This window comes from Lepisma saccharinum, chromosome 3 (genome assembly GCF_977018435.1).
Source record: "Lepisma saccharinum chromosome 3, izLepSacc3.1, whole genome shotgun sequence".
Taxonomy (NCBI): Eukaryota; Metazoa; Arthropoda; class Insecta; order Zygentoma; family Lepismatidae; genus Lepisma; species Lepisma saccharinum.
This window is the reverse complement of record NC_139231.1, coordinates 35,568,569-35,588,571: the sequence shown is the minus strand read 5'-3', so window position 1 is coordinate 35,588,571 and position 20,003 is coordinate 35,568,569. Positions and strand designations below refer to the sequence as shown.

At 40.9% G+C, this 20,003-nt stretch overlaps 1 protein-coding gene and 7 non-coding genes across 8 annotated transcripts in view; all 8 read left to right on the top strand.

Moving 5' to 3' along the window:
* The window catches only part of LOC145984974 (von Willebrand factor A domain-containing protein 8-like), a 443,428-nt gene that overhangs the window by 217,738 nt on the left and 205,687 nt on the right, over positions 1-20,003 (top strand). The gene's annotated exons all lie outside the window — the stretch shown is intronic.
* Positions 2,060-2,221, top strand: LOC145986124 (U1 spliceosomal RNA). The gene has a single exon (XR_014441557.1). It is a non-coding gene; the product is annotated as a U1 spliceosomal RNA (small nuclear RNA).
* LOC145986061 (U1 spliceosomal RNA) lies at positions 4,707-4,868 on the top strand. Its single transcript, XR_014441507.1, has one exon. It is a non-coding gene; the product is annotated as a U1 spliceosomal RNA (small nuclear RNA).
* On the top strand, positions 7,348-7,509 carry LOC145986123 (U1 spliceosomal RNA). Its single transcript, XR_014441556.1, has one exon. It is a non-coding gene; the product is annotated as a U1 spliceosomal RNA (small nuclear RNA).
* Positions 9,993-10,154, top strand: LOC145986130 (U1 spliceosomal RNA). The gene has a single exon (XR_014441562.1). It is a non-coding gene; the product is annotated as a U1 spliceosomal RNA (small nuclear RNA).
* LOC145986055 (U1 spliceosomal RNA) lies at positions 12,634-12,795 on the top strand. The gene has a single exon (XR_014441501.1). It is a non-coding gene; the product is annotated as a U1 spliceosomal RNA (small nuclear RNA).
* On the top strand, positions 15,275-15,436 carry LOC145986129 (U1 spliceosomal RNA). Its single transcript, XR_014441561.1, has one exon. It is a non-coding gene; the product is annotated as a U1 spliceosomal RNA (small nuclear RNA).
* Positions 17,915-18,076, top strand: LOC145986147 (U1 spliceosomal RNA). The gene has a single exon (XR_014441578.1). It is a non-coding gene; the product is annotated as a U1 spliceosomal RNA (small nuclear RNA).

Genomic DNA, 20,003 nt, shown 5'->3' with positions numbered 1-20,003 from the left:
TCGTCCTGCATATTAGCAGAGATCTTAAAGATGTTTTCGTTGCGTCGAAATTACCATTACAATAGCGAATTCGCGTGAATAAACAGTTGTCTGATTTTTAAGAATTTTTTTAAGACTACATTTAACCAGAGAGCATATTTATAATGAAAGGTATTCCCTCATGGAAACTCAACCACGTCGTACCAGTACCTGGTGCTTGAAACAATGCATCCTTTGGTAGAAAAATAAACCAATAAAATGAACTAGTTTTTCTTGCTTGTTGAATACATAATACTTAGGTTTCCAAATTCAAATTGTCCATTTTATGTATTAATATTGGCTTCTACTTCACCGCCCGTTGAAGGCATGACCATTTGAAAAAGTTGTGCTGCAATAGTTACGAATGTATACCTTACATTGGAAGAGATTTGACAAATAGGCTAGCTGAATTATGCTAGAAATAATCGCAAGTGACAGGAGGAGAATGAGTGGTTAACGACAATTCTCTACATGCTACGTAAATATTGTGTTTTTCATGTACGTCCCTTTCCTTTGATATTTACTAATTGCGACGACAAGGATGAATAATGGGTACGTGACGAAAGGACACTCGTAAGGCCCACAACATGCCCAGGTTAGGACTCTAACCGAGGGGGCTTCAAGTGACGGGTAAAATTTTTAGTAAATTCGGATGCACTTTTATGTGAAAATTTCTGCTAAACCGATTCTGCTCGACCGTGTTTTTGAGTTTCTGATGTAAATATTCGAGTTTTATTCACAGATAGTTTAACTTGGACCGGACCTACAGTTTAGAGTGGAATCCAAGCCATTATGTGCCTCGACCGAGTATCGAACCCCTCGATTACAAAACGAGAAACGCTTTAGAGTGCGACTTGTTTGAAGCAAAGGCTCCGGCACCTTTATACATGAATTAGATATGCTATTTAACATAGAAACTTATGTTTTTCTTTTGTTTTAATCTGCGTTTGAAGTGTAAAATTGTGTCTGTGAGAATGTTCAAAGAAACCGTGGGAGAGGTGTAGTTTTTTATGTAATGTGGTGAAAATGAGACAGTGCATAGGAGAATTTTGCCATCCCTGCGTCCCCCCTCCCTCCGAACACTGTTTATAGCGAAGGTTTTTGATTTGACAATTTTGCATGTAATAGACACAAGGAGAAATATTATTTCGTTGTCGATAAGTTTTTCAAATTTTAAGTCGAATTTGTTGTCCGGTAGGCTAATCGGGACTGGACGTTCAGTTTAGAGTGGAACCGAAGCAGAGTGGAATGTTGCTCCACTGGAAGTGAATGCAGTACAGCGGTAGCAGTAGGCCATCAGGAACACCCGATATGAAATGAAACCGACAAGTGCAATTTGGGATGTGATTGAGGAGGAGACAGGTAATGCAACTGAAGACAAGAAGGCATCTTCCAACGAGTATAGATATTCTTCTTCACTCACGAGACAAGACGTGAACGCGTCAGGTCTTCTCGGTACGGTACATCCCTCTCGCATTTCCTCCCTTAACGTTTCTGATAAACGACAAATTGTGTTCCAGCCATCATTTGGAATTTCTTGCGTGAAGAAAACCCAAAGCATTCCCGTCGATATCAGTCCACTTTCTTTCCTTTTTTGACAAGAAAAGGTCCATTCTTCAAGAGCACACGAGTGGAACCCGTCCTATTTCCGAGCGTGAATCGGAGAAGGTTATTTTCAGATATGCAATAATTGAACTGTATACCCCGTGAACCTGAAGGGGACAGAAAACGAGAAGGCCAGCCAGCAACATTCGTATGTGAAAGATGAACGTAGTGTGGATAATGTTGGAGTAAGTAAACGTTTCTCAATAGATGGCAGAACAAGGAGTAGCTTCTTTTTCTCCCTTAACAAGTTGGTTCAAAGTTTACTTGTGAAGATAACTTGAACACATTTAGTTGTATATATATTGTCTGTGTAAAGTAATTATAGTAATTATAAGTTATAATTGACAAGTTGCGAAACACTTTCCGTTATGCGTAAACACTCGATGAGAGTTAGTTGAGAAGATAGAGTAGGGTGTGAGAGGTTTCCGGTCGAGGCATACTTACCTGGCGTAGGGGTTACCGTGATCAGCAAGGCGGTTCCCCCGGGGCGAGGCTCTTCCATTGCACTTCGGTTGGGCTGACCCCCGCGAATATCCCAAACGTGGATATCTCGGGCGTGTAATTTTTGTTAGTTGGGACTGCGTTCGCGCCGTCCCTGAAAAATAAATGTAGAACAAAAAATGTATGTTTTGGTAATGTTAAGTTCGGTCGTTTTTTTGGGAGTATTGTTTCGTGATAAACTTGTTGAAAGCTGCGATCCGTTCAGAAGTTTCGTTCGCCAAGAAATTGGCTGAGCCAATCGGAAAGGACAGACCAGATGGACGATCTGTTTTCTTTCTGCCTGCCTACAAGACCCAATGAGATCAGAGAAGAAAGTTTGGGAAAATTCAATAAATAATCTTTCAAGGGATTTGACGTTGTCACCCGTCCTAATTTGGAACCTAACGAACCGCACCTCGCTCTCTGTTTCGAACATGGAAATCGGGACTCCCTTTGCTTCCAGAGCCTTAACGCGTGCACTGCATGGCGTAGAATGTAGTAAGCGGTAACATAACATCCAACCTTCATAATGTTGGTAGTCGTCCTGCATATTAGCAGAGATCTTAAAGATGTTTTCGTTGCGTCGAAATTACCATTACAATAACGAATTCGCGTGAATAAACAGTTGTCTGATTTTTAAGAATTTTTTAAGACTACATTTAACCAGAGAGCATATTTATAATGAAAGGTATTCCCTCATGGAAACTCAACCACGTCGTACCAGTACCTGGTGCTTGAAACAATGCATCCTTTGGTAGAAAAATAAACCAATAAAATGAACTAGTTTTTCTTTTGCTTGTTGAATACATAATACTTAGGTTTCCAAATTCAAATTGTCCATTTTATGTATTAATATTGGCTTCTACTTCACCGCCCGTTGAAGGCATGACCATTTGAAAAAGTTGTGCTGCAATAGTTACGAATGTATACCTTACATTGGAAGAGATTTGACAAATAGGCTAGCTGAATTATGCTAGAAATAATCGCAAGTGACAGGAGGAGAATGAGTGGTTAACGACAATTCTCTACATGCTACGTAAATATTGTGTTTTTCATTTACGTCCCTTTCCTTTGATATTTACTAATTGCGACGACAAGGATGAATAATGGGTACGTGACGAAAGGACACTCGTAAGGCCCACAACATGCCCAGGTTAGGACTCTAACCGAGGGGGCTTCAAGTGACGGGTAAAATTTTTAGTAAATTCGGATACACTTTTATGTGAAAATTTCTGCTAAACCGATTCTGCTCGACCGTGTTTTTGAGTTTTTGATGTAAATATTTGAGTTTTATTCACAGATAGTTTAGCTTGGACCGGACCTACAGTTTAGAGTGGGATCCAAGCCATTATGTGCCTCGACCGAGTATCGAACCCCACGATTACAAAACGAGAAACGCTTTAGAGTGCGACTTGTTTGAAGCAAAGGCTCCGGCACCTTTATACATGAATTAGATATGCTATTTAACATAGAAACTTATGTTTTTCTTTTGTTTTAATCTGCGTTTGAAGTGTAAAATTGTGTCTGTGAGAATGTTCAAAGAAACCGTGGGAGAGGTGTAGTTTTTTATGTAATGTGGTGAAAATGAGACAGTGCATAGGAGAATTTTGCCATCCCTGCGTCCCCCCTCCCTCCGAACACTGTTTATAGCGAAGGTTTTTGATTTGACAATTTTGCATGTAATAGACACAAGGAGAAATATTATTTCGTTGTCGATAAGTTTTTCAAATTGTAAGTCGAATTTGTTGTCTGGTAGGTAGGCTAATCGGGACTGGACGTTCAGTTTAGAGTGGAACCGAAGCAGAGTGGAATGTTGCTCCCCTGGAAGTGAATGCAGTACAGCGGTAGCAGTAGGCCATCAGGAACACCCGATATGAATTGAAACCGACAAGTGCAATTTGGGATGTGATTGAGGAGGAGACAGGTAATGCAACTGAAGACAAGAAGGCATCTTCCAACGAGTATAGATATTCTTCTTCACTCACGGGACAAGACGTGAACGCGTCAGGTCTTCTCGGTACGGTACATCCCTCTCGCATTTCCTCCCTTAACGTTTCTGATAAACGACAAATTGTGTTCCAGCCATCATTTGGAATTTCTTGCGTGAAGAAAACCCAAAGCATTCCCGTCGATATCAGTCCACTTTCTTTCCTTTTTTGACAAGAAAATGTCCATTCTTCAAGAGCACACGAGTGGAACCCGTCCTATTTCCGAGCGTGAATCGGAGAAGGTTATTTTCAGATATGCAATAATTGAACTGTATACCCCGTGAACCTGAAGGGGACAGAAAACGAGAAGGCCAGCCAGCAACATTCGTATGTGAAAGTTGAACGTAGTGTGGATAATGTTGGAGTAAGTAAACGTTTCTCAATAGATGGCAGCACAAGGAGTAGCTTCTTTTCCTCCCTTAAAAAGTTGGTTCAAAATTTACTTGTGAAGATAACTTGAACACATTTAGTTGTATATATATTGTCTGTGTAAAGTAATTATAGTAATTATAAGTTATAATTGACAAGTTGCGAAACACTTTCCGATATGCGTAAACACTCGATGAGAGTTAGTTGAGAAGATAGAGTAGGGTGTGAGAGGTTTCCGGTCGAGGCATACTTACCTGGCGTAGGGGTTACCGTGATCAGCAAGGCGGTTCCCCCGGGGTGAGGCTCTTCCATTGCACTTCGGTTGGGCTGACCCCCGCGAATATCCCAAACGTGGATATCTCGGGCGTGTAATTTTTGTTAGTTGGGACTGCGTTCGCGCCGTCCCTGAAAAATAAATGTAGAACAAAAAATGTGTGTTTTGGTAATGTTAAGTTCGGTCGGTTTTTTGGGAGTATTGTTTCGTGATAAACTTGTTGAAAGCTGCGATCCGTTCAGAAGTTTCGTTCGCCAAGAAATTGGCTGACCCAATCGGAAAGGACAGACCAGATGGACGATCTGTTTTCTTTCTGCCTGCCTACAAGACCCAATGAGATCAGAGAAGAAAGTTTGGGAAAATTCAATAAATAATCTTTCAAGGGATTTGACGTTGTCACCCGTCCTCATTTGGAACCTAACGAACCGCACCTCGCTCTCTGTTTCGAACATGGAAATCGGGACTCCCTTTGCTTCCAGAGCCTTAACGCGTGCACTGCATGGCGTAGAATGTAGTAAGCGGTAACATAACATCCAACCTTCATAATGTTGGTAGTCGTCCTGCATATTAGCAGAGATCTTAAAGATGTTTTCGTTGCGTCGAAATTACCATTACAATAACGAATTCGCGTGAATAAACAGTTGTCTGATTTTTAAGAATTTTTTAAGACTACATTTAACCAGAGAGCATATTTATAATGAAAGGTATTCCCTCATGGAAACTCAACCACGTCGTACCAGTACCTGGTGCTTGAAACAATGCATCCTTTGGTAGAAAAATAAACCAATAAAATGAACTAGTTTTTCTTGCTTGTTGAATACATAATACTTAGGTTTCCAAATTCAAATTGTCCATTTTATGTATTAATATTGGCTTCTACTTCACCGCCCGTTGAAGGCATGACCATTTGAAAAAGTTGTGCTGCAATAGTTACGAATGTATACCTTACATTGGAAGAGATTTGACAAATAGGCTAGCTGAATTATGCTAGAAATAATCGCAAGTGACAGGAGGAGAATGAGTGGTTAACGACAATTCTCTACATGCTACGTAAATATTGTGTTTTTCATTTACGTCCCTTTCCTTTGATATTTACTAATTGCGACGACAAGGATGAATAATGGGTACGTGATGAAAGGACACTCGTAAGGCCCACAACATGCCCAGGTTAGGACTCTAACCGAGGGGGCTTCAAGTGACGGGTAAAATTTTTAGTAAATTCGGATACACTTTTATGTGAAAATTTCTGCTAAACCGATTCTGCTCGACCGTGTTTTTGAGTTTCTGATGTAAATATTTGAGTTTTATTCACAGATAGTTTAGCTTGGACCGGACCTACAGTTTAGAGTGGGATCCAAGCCATTATGTGCCTCGACCGAGTATCGAACCCCACGATTACAAAACGAGAAACGCTTTAGAGTGCGACTTGTTTGAAGCAAAGGCTCCGGCACTTTTATACATGAATTAGATATGTTATTTAACATAGAAACTTATGTTTTTCTTTTGTTTTAATCTGCGTTTGAAGTGTAAAATTGTGTCTGTGAGAATGTTCAAAGAAACCGTGGGAGAGGTGTAGTTTTTTATGTAATGTGGTGAAAATGAGACAGTGCATAGGAGAATTTTGCCATCCCTGCGTCCCCCCTCCCTCCGAACACTGTTTATAGCGAAGGTTTTTGATTTGACAATTTTGCATGTAATAGACACAAGGAGAAATATTATTTCGTTGTCGATAAGTTTTTCAAATTTTAAGTCGAATTTGTTGTCCCGTAGGCTAATCGGGACTGGACGTTCAGTTTAGAGTGGAACCGAAGCAGAGTGGAATGTTGCTCCACTGGAAGTGAATGCAGTACAGCGGTAGCAGTAGGCCATCAGGAACACCCGATATGAATTGAAACCGACAAGTGCAATTTGGGATGTGATTGAGGAGGAGACAGGTAATGCAACTGAAGACAAGAAGGCATCTTCCAACGAGTATAGATATTCTTCTTCACTCACGGGACAAGACGTGAACGCGTCAGGTCTTCTCGGTACGGTACATCCCTCTCGCATTTCCTCCCTTAACGTTTCTGATAAACGACAAATTGTGTTCCAGCCATCATTTGGAATTTCTTGCGTGAAGAAAACCCAAAGCATTCCCGTCGATATCAGTCCACTTTCTTTCCTTTTTTGACAAGAAAAGGTCCATTCTTCAAGAGCACACGAGTGGAACCCGTCCTATTTCCGAGCGTGAATCGGAGAAGGTTATTTTCAGATATGCAATAATTGAACTGTATAACCCGTGAACCTGAAGGGGACAGAAAACGAGAAGGCCAGCCAGCAACATTCGTATGTGAAAGTTGAACGTAGTGTGGATAATGTTGGAGTAAGTAAACGTTTCTCAATAGATGGCAGAACAAGGAGTAGCTTCTTTTTCTCCTTTAACAAGTTGGTTCAAAGTTTACTTGTGAAGATAACTTGAACACATTTAGTTGTATATATATTGTCTGTGTAAAGTAATTATAGTAATTATAAGTTATAATTGACAAGTTGCGAAACACTTTCCGTTATGCGTAAACACTCGATGAGAGTTAGTTGAGAAGATAGAGTAGGGTGTGAGAGGTTTCCGGTCGAGGCATACTTACCTGGCGTAGGGGTTACCGTGATCAGCAAGGCGGTTCCCCCGGGGCGAGGCTCTTCCATTGCACTTCGGTTGGGCTGACCCCCGCGAATATCCCAAACGTGGATATCTCGGGCGTGTAATTTTTGTTAGTTGGGACTGCGTTCGCGCCGTCCCTGAAAAATAAATGTAGAACAAAAAATGTATGTTTTGGTAATGTTAAGTTCGGTCGTTTTTTTGGGAGTATTGTTTCGTGATAAACTTGTTGAAAGCTGCGATCCGTTCAGAAGTTTCGTTCGCCAAGAAATTGGCTGACCCAATCGGAAAGGACAGACCAGATGGACGATCTGTTTTCTTTCTGCCTGCCTACAAGACCCAATGAGATCAGAGAAGAAAGTTTGGGAAAATTCAATAAATAATCTTTCAAGGGATTTGACGTTGTCACCCGTCCTCATTTGGAACCTAACGAACCGCCCCTCGCTCTCTGTTTCGAACATGGAAATCGGGACTCCCTTTGCTTCCAGAGCCTTAACGCGTGCACTGCATGGCGTAGAATGTAGTAAGCGGTAACATAACATCCAACCTTCATAATGTTGGTAGTCGTCCTGCATATTAGCAGAGATCTTAAAGATGTTTTCGTTGCGTCGAAATTACCATTACAATAACGAATTCGCGTGAATAAACAGTTGTCTGATTTTTAAGAATTTTTTAAGACTACATTTAACCAGAGAGCATATTTATAATGAAAGGTATTCCCTCATGGAAACTCAACCACGTCGTACCAGTACCTGGTGCTTGAAACAATGCATCCTTTGGTAGAAAAATAAACCAATAAAATGAACTAGTTTTTCTTGCTTGTTGAATACATAATACTTAGGTTTCCAAATTCAAATTGTCCATTTTATGTATTAATATTGGCTTCTACTTCACCGCCCGTTGAAGGCATGACCATTTGAAAAAGTTGTGCTGCAATAGTTACGAATGTATACCTTACATTGGAAGAGATTTGACAAATAGGCTAGCTGAATTATGCTAGAAATAATCGCAAGTGACAGGAGGAGAATGAGTGGTTAACGACAATTCTCTACATGCTACGTAAATATTGTGTTTTTCATTTACGTCCCTTTCCTTTGATATTTACTAATTGCGACGACAAGGATGAATAATGGGTACGTGACGAAAGGACACTCGTAAGGCCCACAACATGCCCAGGTTAGGACTCTAACCGAGGGGGCTTCAAGTGACGGGTAAAATTTTTAGTAAATTCGGATACACTTTTATGTGAAAATTTCTGCTAAACCGATTCTGCTCGACCGTGTTTTTGAGTTTTTGATGTAAATATTTGAGTTTTATTCACAGATAGTTTAGCTTGGACCGGACCTACAGTTTAGAGTGGGATCCAAGCCATTATGTGCCTCGACCGAGTATCGAACCCCACGATTACAAAACGAGAAACGCTTTAGAGTGCGACTTGTTTGAAGCAAAGGCTCCGGCACCTTTATACATGAATTAGATATGCTATTTAACATAGAAACTTATGTTTTTCTTTTGTTTTAATCTGCGTTTGAAGTGTAAAATTGTGTCTGTGAGAATGTTCAAAGAAACCGTGGGAGAGGTGTAGTTTTTTATGTAATGTGGTGAAAATGAGACAGTGCATAGGAGAATTTTGCCATCCCTGCGTCCCCCCTCCCTCCGAACACTGTTTATAGCGAAGGTTTTTGATTTGACAATTTTGCATGTAATAGACACAAGGAGAAATATTATTTCGTTGTCGATAAGTTTTTCAAATTTTAAGTCGAATTTGTTGTCTGGTAGGTAGGCTAATCGGGACTGGACGTTCAGTTTAGAGTGGAACCGAAGCAGAGTGGAATGTTGCTCCCCTGGAAGTGAATGCAGTACAGCGGTAGCAGTAGGCCATCAGGAACACCCGATATGAATTGAAACCGACAAGTGCAATTTGGGATGTGATTGAGGAGGAGACAGGTAATGCAACTGAAGACAAGAAGGCATCTTCCAACGAGTATAGATATTCTTCTTCACTCACGGGACAAGACGTGAACGCGTCAGGTCTTCTCGGTACGGTACATCCCTCTCGCATTTCCTCCCTTAACGTTTCTGATAAACGACAAATTGTGTTCCAGCCATCATTTGGAATTTCTTGCGTGAAGAAAACCCAAAGCATTCCCGTCGATATCAGTCCACTTTCTTTCCTTTTTTGACAAGAAAATGTCCATTCTTCAAGAGCACACGAGTGGAACCCGTCCTATTTCCGAGCGTGAATCGGAGAAGGTTATTTTCAGATATGCAATAATTGAACTGTATACCCCGTGAACCTGAAGGGGACAGAAAACGAGAAGGCCAGCCAGCAACATTCGTATGTGAAAGTTGAACGTAGTGTGGATAATGTTGGAGTAAGTAAACGTTTCTCAATAGATGGCAGCACAAGGAGTAGCTTCTTTTCCTCCCTTAAAAAGTTGGTTCAAAGTTTACTTGTGAAGATAACTTGAACACATTTAGTTGTATATATATTGTCTGTGTAAAGTAATTATAGTAATTATAAGTTATAATTGACAAGTTGCGAAACACTTTCCGATATGCGTAAACACTCGATGAGAGTTAGTTGAGAAGATAGAGTAGGGTGTGAGAGGTTTCCGGTCGAGGCATACTTACCTGGCGTAGGGGTTACCGTGATCAGCAAGGCGGTTCCCCCGGGGTGAGGCTCTTCCATTGCACTTGGGTTGGGCTGACCCCCGCGAATATCCCAAACGTGGATATCTCGGGCGTGTAATTTTTGTTAGTTGGGACTGCGTTCGCGCCGTCCCTGAAAAATAAATGTAGAACAAAAAATGTATGTTTTGGTAATGTTAAGTTCGGTCGGTTTTTTGGGAGTATTGTTTCGTGATAAACTTGTTGAAAGCTGCGATCCGTTCAGAAGTTTCGTTCGCCAAGAAATTGGCTGACCCAATCGGAAAGGACAGACCAGATGGACGATCTGTTTTCTTTCTGCCTGCCTACAAGACCCAATGAGATCAGAGAAGAAAGTTTGGGAAAATTCAATAAATAATCTTTCAAGGGATTTGACGTTGTCACCCGTCCTCATTTGGAACCTAACGAACCGCACCTCGCTCTCTGTTTCGAACATGGAAATCGGGACTCCCTTTGCTTCCAGAGCCTTAACGCGTGCACTGCATGGCGTAGAATGTAGTAAGCGGTAACATAACATCCAACCTTCATAATGTTGGTAGTCGTCCTGCATATTAGCAGAGATCTTAAAGATGTTTTCGTTGCGTCGAAATTACCATTACAATAACGAATTCGCGTGAATAAACAGTTGTCTGATTTTTAAGAATTTTTTAAGACTACATTTAACCAGAGAGCATATTTATAATGAAAGGTATTCCCTCATGGAAACTCAACCACGTCGTACCAGTACCTGGTGCTTGAAACAATGCATCCTTTGGTAGAAAAATAAACCAATAAAATGAACTAGTTTTTCTTGCTTGTTGAATACATAATACTTAGGTTTCCAAATTCAAATTGTCCATTTTATGTATTAATATTGGCTTCTACTTCACCGCCCGTTGAAGGCATGACCATTTGAAAAAGTTGTGCTGCAATAGTTACGAATGTATACCTTACATTGGAAGAGATTTGACAAATAGGCTAGCTGAATTATGCTAGAAATAATCGCAAGTGACAGGAGGAGAATGAGTGGTTAACGACAATTCTCTACATGCTACGTAAATATTGTGTTTTTCATTTACGTCCCTTTCCTTTGATATTTACTAATTGCGACGACAAGGATGAATAATGGGTACGTGATGAAAGGACACTCGTAAGGCCCACAACATGCCCAGGTTAGGACTCTAACCGAGGGGGCTTCAAGTGACGGGTAAAATTTTTAGTAAATTCGGATACACTTTTATGTGAAAATTTCTGCTAAACCGATTCTGCTCGACCGTGTTTTTGAGTTTCTGATGTAAATATTTGAGTTTTATTCACAGATAGTTTAGCTTGGACCGGACCTACAGTTTAGAGTGGGATCCAAGCCATTATGTGCCTCGACCGAGTATCGAACCCCACGATTACAAAACGAGAAACGCTTTAGAGTGCGACTTGTTTGAAGCAAAGGCTCCGGCACTTTTATACATGAATTAGATATGTTATTTAACATAGAAACTTATGTTTTTCTTTTGTTTTAATCTGCGTTTGAAGTGTAAAATTGTGTCTGTGAGAATGTTCAAAGAAACCGTGGGAGAGGTGTAGTTTTTTATGTAATGTGGTGAAAATGAGACAGTGCATAGGAGAATTTTGCCATCCCTGCGTCCCCCCTCCCTCCGAACACTGTTTATAGCGAAGGTTTTTGATTTGACAATTTTGCATGTAATAGACACAAGGAGAAATATTATTTCGTTGTCGATAAGTTTTTCAAATTTTAAGTCGAATTTGTTGTCCCGTAGGCTAATCGGGACTGGACGTTCAGTTTAGAGTGGAACCGAAGCAGAGTGGAATGTTGCTCCACTGGAAGTGAATGCAGTACAGCGGTAGCAGTAGGCCATCAGGAACACCCGATATGAATTGAAACCGACAAGTGCAATTTGGGATGTGATTGAGGAGGAGACAGGTAATGCAACTGAAGACAAGAAGGCATCTTCCAACGAGTATAGATATTCTTCTTCACTCACGGGACAAGACGTGAACGCGTCAGGTCTTCTCGGTACGGTACATCCCTCTCGCATTTCCTCCCTTAACGTTTCTGATAAACGACAAATTGTGTTCCAGCCATCATTTGGAATTTCTTGCGTGAAGAAAACCCAAAGCATTCCCGTCGATATCAGTCCACTTTCTTTCCTTTTTTGACAAGAAAATGTCCATTCTTCAAGAGCACACGAGTGGAACCCGTCCTATTTCCGAGCGTGAATCGGAGAAGGTTATTTTCAGATATGCAATAATTGAACTGTATACCCCGTGAACCTGAAGGGGACAGAAAACGAGAAGGCCAGCCAGCAACATTCGTATGTGAAAGTTGAACGTAGTGTGAATAATGTTGGAGTAAGTAAACGTTTCTCAATAGATGGCAGCACAAGGAGTAGCTTCTTTTCCTCCCTTAAAAAGTTGGTTCAAAGTTTACTTGTGAAGATAACTTGAACACATTTAGTTGTATATATATTGTCTGTGTAAAGTAATTATAGTAATTATAAGTTATAATTGACAAGTTGCGAAACACTTTCCGATATGCGTAAACACTCGATGAGAGTTAGTTGAGAAGATAGAGTAGGGTGTGAGAGGTTTTCGGTCGAGGCATACTTACCTGGCGTAGGGGTTACCGTGATCAGCAAGGCGGTTCCCCCGGGGTGAGGCTCTTCCATTGCACTTCAGTTGGGCCGACCCCCGCGAATATCCCAAACGTGGATATCTCGGGCGTGTAATTTTTGTTAGTTGGGACTGCGTTCGCGCCGTCCCTGAAAAATAAATGTAGAACAAAAAATGTATGTTTTGGTAATGTTAAGTTCGGTCGTTTTTTTGGGAGTATTGTTTCGTGATAAACTTGTTGAAAGCTGCGATCCGTTCAGAAGTTTCGTTCGCCAAGAAATTGGCTGACCCAATCGGAAAGGACAGACCAGATGGACGATCTGTTTTCTTTCTGCCTGCCTACAAGACCCAATGAGATCAGAGAAGAAAGTTTGGGAAAATTCAATAAATAATCTTTCAAGGGATTTGACGTTGTCACCCGTCCTCATTTGGAACCTAACGAACCGCACCTCGCTCTCTGTTTCGAACATGGAAATCGGGACTCCCTTTGCTTCCAGAGCCTTAACGCGTGCACTGCATGGCGTAGAATGTAGTAAGCGGTAACATAACATCCAACCTTCATAATGTTGGTAGTCGTCCTGCATATTAGCAGAGATCTTAAAGATGTTTTCGTTGCGTCGAAATTACCATTACAATAACGAATTCGCGTGAATAAACAGTTGTCTGATTTTTAAGAATTTTTTAAGACTACATTTAACCAGAGAGCATATTTATAATGAAAGGTATTCCCTCATGGAAACTCAACCACGTCGTACCAGTACCTGGTGCTTGAAACAATGCATCCTTTGGTAGAAAACTAAACCAATAAAATGAACTAGTTTTTCTTGCTTGTTGAATACATAATACTTAGGTTTCCAAATTCAAATTGTCCATTTTATGTATTAATATTGGCTTGTACTTCACCGGCCGTTGAAGGCATGACCATTTGAAAAAGTTGTGCTGCAATAGTTACGAATGTATACCTTACATTGGAAGAGATTTGACAAATAGGCTAGCTGAATTATGCTAGAAATAATCGCAAGTGACAGGAGGAGAATGAGTGGTTAACGACAATTCTCTACATGCTACGTAAATATTGTGTTTTTCATTTACGTCCCTTTCCTTTGATATTTACTAATTGCGACGACAAGGATGAATAATGGGTACGTGATGAAAGGACACTCGTAAGGCCCACAACATGCCCAGGTTAGGACTCTAACCGAGGGGGCTTCAAGTGACGGGTAAAATTTTTAGTAAATTCGGATACACTTTTATGTGAAAATTTCTGCTAAACCGATTCTGCTCGACCGTGTTTTTGAGTTTCTGATGTAAATATTTGAGTTTTATTCACAGATAGTTTAGCTTGGACCGGACCTACAGTTTAGAGTGGGATCCAAGCCATTATGTGCCTCGACCGAGTATCGAACCCCTCGATTACAAAACGAGAAACGCTTTAGAGTGCGACTTGTTTGAAGCAAAGGCTCCGGCACCTTTATACATGAATTAGATATGCTATTTAACATAGAAACTTATGTTTTTCTTTTGTTTTAATCTGCGTTTGAAGTGTAAAATTGTGTCTGTGAGAATGTTCAAAGAAACCGTGGGAGAGGTGTAGTTTTTTATGTAATGTGGTGAAAATGAGACAGTGCATAGGAGAATTTTGCCATCCCTGCGTCCCCCCTCCCTCCGAACACTGTTTATAGCGAAGGTTTTTGATTTGACAATTTTGCATGTAATAGACACAAGGAGAAATATTATTTCGTTGTCGATAAGTTTTTCAAATTTTAAGTCGAATTTGTTGTCCGGTAGGCTAATCGGGACTGGACGTTCAGTTTAGAGTGGAACCGAAGCAGAGTGGAATGTTGCTCCACTGGAAGTGAATGCAGTACAGCGGTAGCAGTAGGCCATCAGGAACACCCGATATGAAATGAAACCGACAAGTGCAATTTGGGATGTGATTGAGGAGGAGACAGGTAATGCAACTGAAGACAAGAAGGCATCTTCCAACGAGTATAGATATTCTTCTTCACTCACGGGACAAGACGTGAACGCGTCAGGTCTTCTCGGTACGGTACATCCCTCTCGCATTTCCTCCCTTAACGTTTCTGATAAACGACAAATTGTGTTCCAGCCATCATTTGGAATTTCTTGCGTGAAGAAAACCCAAAGCATTCCCGTCGATATCAGTCCACTTTCTTTCCTTTTTTGACAAGAAAATGTCCATTCTTCAAGAGCACACGAGTGGAACCCGTCCTATTTCCGAGCGTGAATCGGAGAAGGTTATTTTCAGATATGCAATAATTGAACTGTATACCCCGTGAACCTGAAGGGGACAGAAAACGAGAAGGCCAGCCAGCAACATTCGTATGTGAAAGTTGAACGTAGTGTGGATAATGTTGGAGTAAGTAAACGTTTCTCAATAGATGGCAGCACAAGGAGTAGCTTCTTTTCCTCCCTTAAAAAGTTGGTTCAAAGTTTACTTGTGAAGATAACTTGAACACATTTAGTTGTATATATATTGTCTGTGTAAAGTAATTATAGTAATTATAAGTTATAATTGACAAGTTGCGAAACACTTTCCGATATGCGTAAACACTCGATGAGAGTTAGTTGAGAAGATAGAGTAGGGTGTGAGAGGTTTCCGGTCGAGGCATACTTACCTGGCGTAGGGGTTACCGTGATCAGCAAGGCGGTTCCCCCGGGGTGAGGCTCTTCCATTGCACTTGGGTTGGGCTGACCCCCGCGAATATCCCAAACGTGGATATCTCGGGCGTGTAATTTTTGTTAGTTGGGACTGCGTTCGCGCCGTCCCTGAAAAATAAATGTAGAACAAAAAATGTATGTTTTGGTAATGTTAAGTTCGGTCGGTTTTTTGGGAGTATTGTTTCGTGATAAACTTGTTGAAAGCTGCGATCCATCAGAAGTTTCGTTCGCCAAGAAATTGGCTGACCCAATCGGAAAGGACAGACCAGATGGACGATCTGTTTTCTTTCTGCCTGCCTACAAGACCCAATGAGATCAGAGAAGAAAGTTTGGGAAAATTCAATAAATAATCTTTCAAGGGATTTGACGTTGTCACCCGTCCTCATTTGGAACCTAACGAACCGCACCTCGCTCTCTGTTTCGAACATGGAAATCGGGACTCCCTTTGCTTCCAGAGCCTTAACGCGTGCACTGCATGGCGTAGAATGTAGTAAGCGGTAACATAACATCCAACCTTCATAATGTTGGTAGTCGTCCTGCATATTAGCTGAGATCTTAAAGATGTTTTCGTTGCGTCGAAATTACCATTACAATAACGAATTCGCGTGAATAAACAGTTGTCTGATTTTTAAGAATTTTTTAAGACTACATTTAACCAGAGAGCATATTTATAATGAAAGGTATTCCCTCATGGAAACTCAACCACGTCGTACCAGTACCTGGTGCTTGAAACAATGCATCCTTTGGTAGAAAAATAAACCAATAAAATGAACTAGTTTTTCTTGCTTGTTGAATACATAATACTTAGGTTTCCAAATTCAAATTGTCCATTTTATGTATTAATATTGGCTTGTACTTCACCGGCCGTTGAAGGCATGACCATTTGAAAAAGTTGTGCTGCAATAGTTACGAATGTATACCTTACATTGGAAGAGATTTGACAAATAGGCTAGCTGAATTATGCTAGAAATAATCGCAAGTGACAGGAGGAGAATTAGTGGTTAACGACAATTCTCTACATGCTACGTAAATATTGTGTTTTTCATTTACGTCCCTTTCCTTTGATATTTACTAATTGCGACGACAAGGATGAATAATGGGTACGTGATGAAAGGACACTCGTAAGGCCCACAACATGCCCAGGTTAGGACTCTAACCGAGGGGGCTTCAAGTGACGGGTAAAATTTTTAGTAAATTCGGATGCACTTTTATGTGAAAATTTCTGCTAAACCGATTCTGCTCGACCGTGTTTTTGAGTTTCTGATGTAAATATTTGAGTTTTATTCACAGATAGTTTAGCTTGGACCGGACCTACAGTTTAGAGTGGGATCCAAGCCATTATGTGCCTCGACCGAGTATCGAACCCCACGATTACAAAACGAGAAACGCTTTAGAGTGCGACTTGTTTGAAGCAAAGGCTCCGGCACCTTTATACATGAATTAGATATGCTATTTAACATAGAAACTTATGTTTTTCTTTTGTTTTAATCTGCGTTTGAAGTGTAAAATTGTGTCTGTGAGAATGTTCAAAGAAACCGTGGGAGAGGTGTAGTTTTTTATGTAATGTGGTGAAAATGAGACAGTGCATAGGAGAATTTTGCCATCCCTGCGTCCCCCCTCCCTCCGAACACTGTTTATAGCGAAGGTTTTTGATTTGACAATTTTGCATGTAATAGACACAAGGAGAAATATTATTTCGTTGTCGATAAGTTTTTCAAATTTTAAGTCGAATTTGTTGTCCGGTAGGCTAATCGGGACTGGACGTTCAGTTTAGAGTGGAACCGAAGCAGAGTGGAATGTTGCTCCACTGGAAGTGAATGCAGTACAGCGGTAGCAGTAGGCCATCAGGAACACCCGATATGAAATGAAACCGACAAGTGCAATTTGGGATGTGATTGAGGAGGAGACAGGTAATGCAACTGAAGACAAGAAGGCATCTTCCAACGAGTATAGATATTCTTCTTCACTCACGAGACAAGACGTGAACGCGTCAGGTCTTCTCGGTACGGTACATCCCTCTCGCATTTCCTCCCTTAACGTTTCTGATAAACGACAAATTGTGTTCCAGCCATCATTTGGAATTTCTTGCGTGAAGAAAACCCAAAGCATTCCCGTCGATATCAGTCCACTTTCTTTCCTTTTTTGACAAGAAAATGTCCATTCTTCAAGAGCACACGAGTGGAACCCGTCCTATTTCCGAGCGTGAATCGGAGAAGGTTATTTTCAGATATGCAATAATTGAACTGTATAACCCGTGAACCTGAAGGGGACAGAAAACGAGAAGGCCAGCCAGCAACATTCGTATGTGAAAGTTGAACGTAGTGTGGATAATGTTGGAGTAAGTAAACGTTTCTCAATAGATGGCAGCACAAGGAGTAGCTTCTTTTCCTCCCTTAAAAAGTTGGTTCAAAGTTTACTTGTGAAGATAACTTGAACACATTTAGTTGTATATATATTGTCTGTGTAAAGTAATTATAGTAATTATAAGTTATAATTGACAAGTTGCGAAACACTTTCCGATATGCGTAAACACTCGATGAGAGTTAGTTGAGAAGATAGAGTAGGGTGTGAGAGGTTTCCGGTCGAGGCATACTTACCTGGCGTAGGGGTTACCGTGATCAGCAAGGCGGTTCCCCCGGGGTGAGGCTCTTCCATTGCACTTCGGTTGGGCTGACCCCCGCGAATATCCCAAACGTGGATATCTCGGGCGTGTGATTTTTGTTAGTTGGGACTGCGTTCGCGCCGTCCCTGAAAAATAAATGTAGAACAAAAAATGTATGTTTTGGTAATGTTAAGTTCGGTCGGTTTTTTGGGAGTATTGTTTCGTGATAAACTTGTTGAAAGCTGCGATCCGTTCAGAAGTTTCGTTCGCCAAGAAATTGGCTGACCCAATCGGAAAGGACAGACCAGATGGACGATCTGTTTTCTTTCTGCCTGCCTACAAGACCCAATGAGATCAGAGAAGAAAGTTTGGGAAAATTCAATAAATAATCTTTCAAGGGATTTGACGTTGTCACCCGTCCTCATATGGAACCTAACGAACCGCACCTCGCTCTCTGTTTCGAACATGGAAATCGGGACTCCCTTTGCTTCCAGAGCCTTAACGCGTGCACTGCATGGCGTAGAATGTAGTAAGCGGTAACATAACATCCAACCTTCATAATGTTGGTAGTCGTCCTGCATATTAGCAGAGATCTTAAAGATGTTTTCGTTGCGTCGAAATTACCATTACAATAACGAATTCGCGTGAATAAACAGTTGTCTGATTTTTAAGAATTTTTTAAGACTACATTTAACCAGAGAGCATATTTATAATGAAAGGTATTCCCTCATGGAAACTCAACCACGTCGTACCAGTACCTGGTGCTTGAAACAATGCATCCTTTGGTAGAAAAATAAACCAATAAAATGAACTAGTTTTTCTTGCTTGTTGAATACATAATACTTAGGTTTCCAAATTCAAATTGTCCACTTTATGTATTAATATTGGCTTCTACTTCACCGCCCGTTGAAGGCATGACCATTTGAAAAAGTTGTGCTGCAATAGTTACGAATGTATACCTTACATTGGAAGAGATTTGACAAATAGGCTAGCTGAATTATGCTAGAAATAATCGCAAGTGACAGGAGGAGAATGAGTGGTTAACGACAATTCTCTACATGCTACGTAAATATTGTGTTTTTCACTTACGTCCCTTTCCTTTGATATTTACTAATTGCGACGACAAGGATGAATAATGGGTACGTGACGAAAGGACACTCGTAAGGCCCACAACATGCCCAGGTTAGGACTCTAACCGAGGGGGCTTCAAGTGACGGGTAAAATTTTTAGTAAATTCGGATGCACTTTTATGTGAAAATTTCTGCTAAACCGATTCTGCTCGACCGTGTTTTTGAGTTTCTGATGTAAATATTCGAGTTTTATTCACTGATAGTTTAACTTGGACCGGACCTACAGTTTAGAGTGGGATCCAAGCCATTATGTGCCTCGACCGAGTATCGAACCCCTCGATTACAAAACGAGAAACGCTTTAGAGTGCGACTTGTTTGAAGCAAAGGCTCCGGCACCTTTATACATGAATTAGATATGCTATTTAACATAGAAACTTATGTTTTTCTTTTGTTTTAATCTGCGTTTGAAGTGTAAAATTGTGTCTGTGAGAATGTTCAAAGAAACCGTGGGAGAGGTGTAGTTTTTTATGTAATGTGGTGAAAATGAGACAGTGCATAGGAGAATTTTGCCATCCCTGCGTCCCCCCTCCCTCCGAACACTGTTTATAGCGAAGGTTTTTGATTTGACAATTTTGCATGTAATAGACACAAGGAGAAATATTATTTCGTTGTCGATAAGTTTTTCAAATTTTAAGTCGAATTTGTTGTCCGGTAGGCTAATCGGGACTGGACGTTCAGTTTAGAGTGGAACCGAAGCAGAGTGGAATGTTGCTCCACTGGAAGTGAATGCAGTACAGCGGTAGCAGTAGGCCATCAGGAAGGTGTCGGGAAAAATGCGCCCGGGAAAATTGCGCTCTCGCAATAAAAGTGGGAAAAATGCGCCCTCCCAAGAGTAACCACAGTGAAAAGTGGGAAAAATGCGCCCAGCACACACGACCTTCACCAATATGATAATAGGTTGATTAAAACAACCTTGACGCAGCTTCCCCTCACATTTAACACAGGT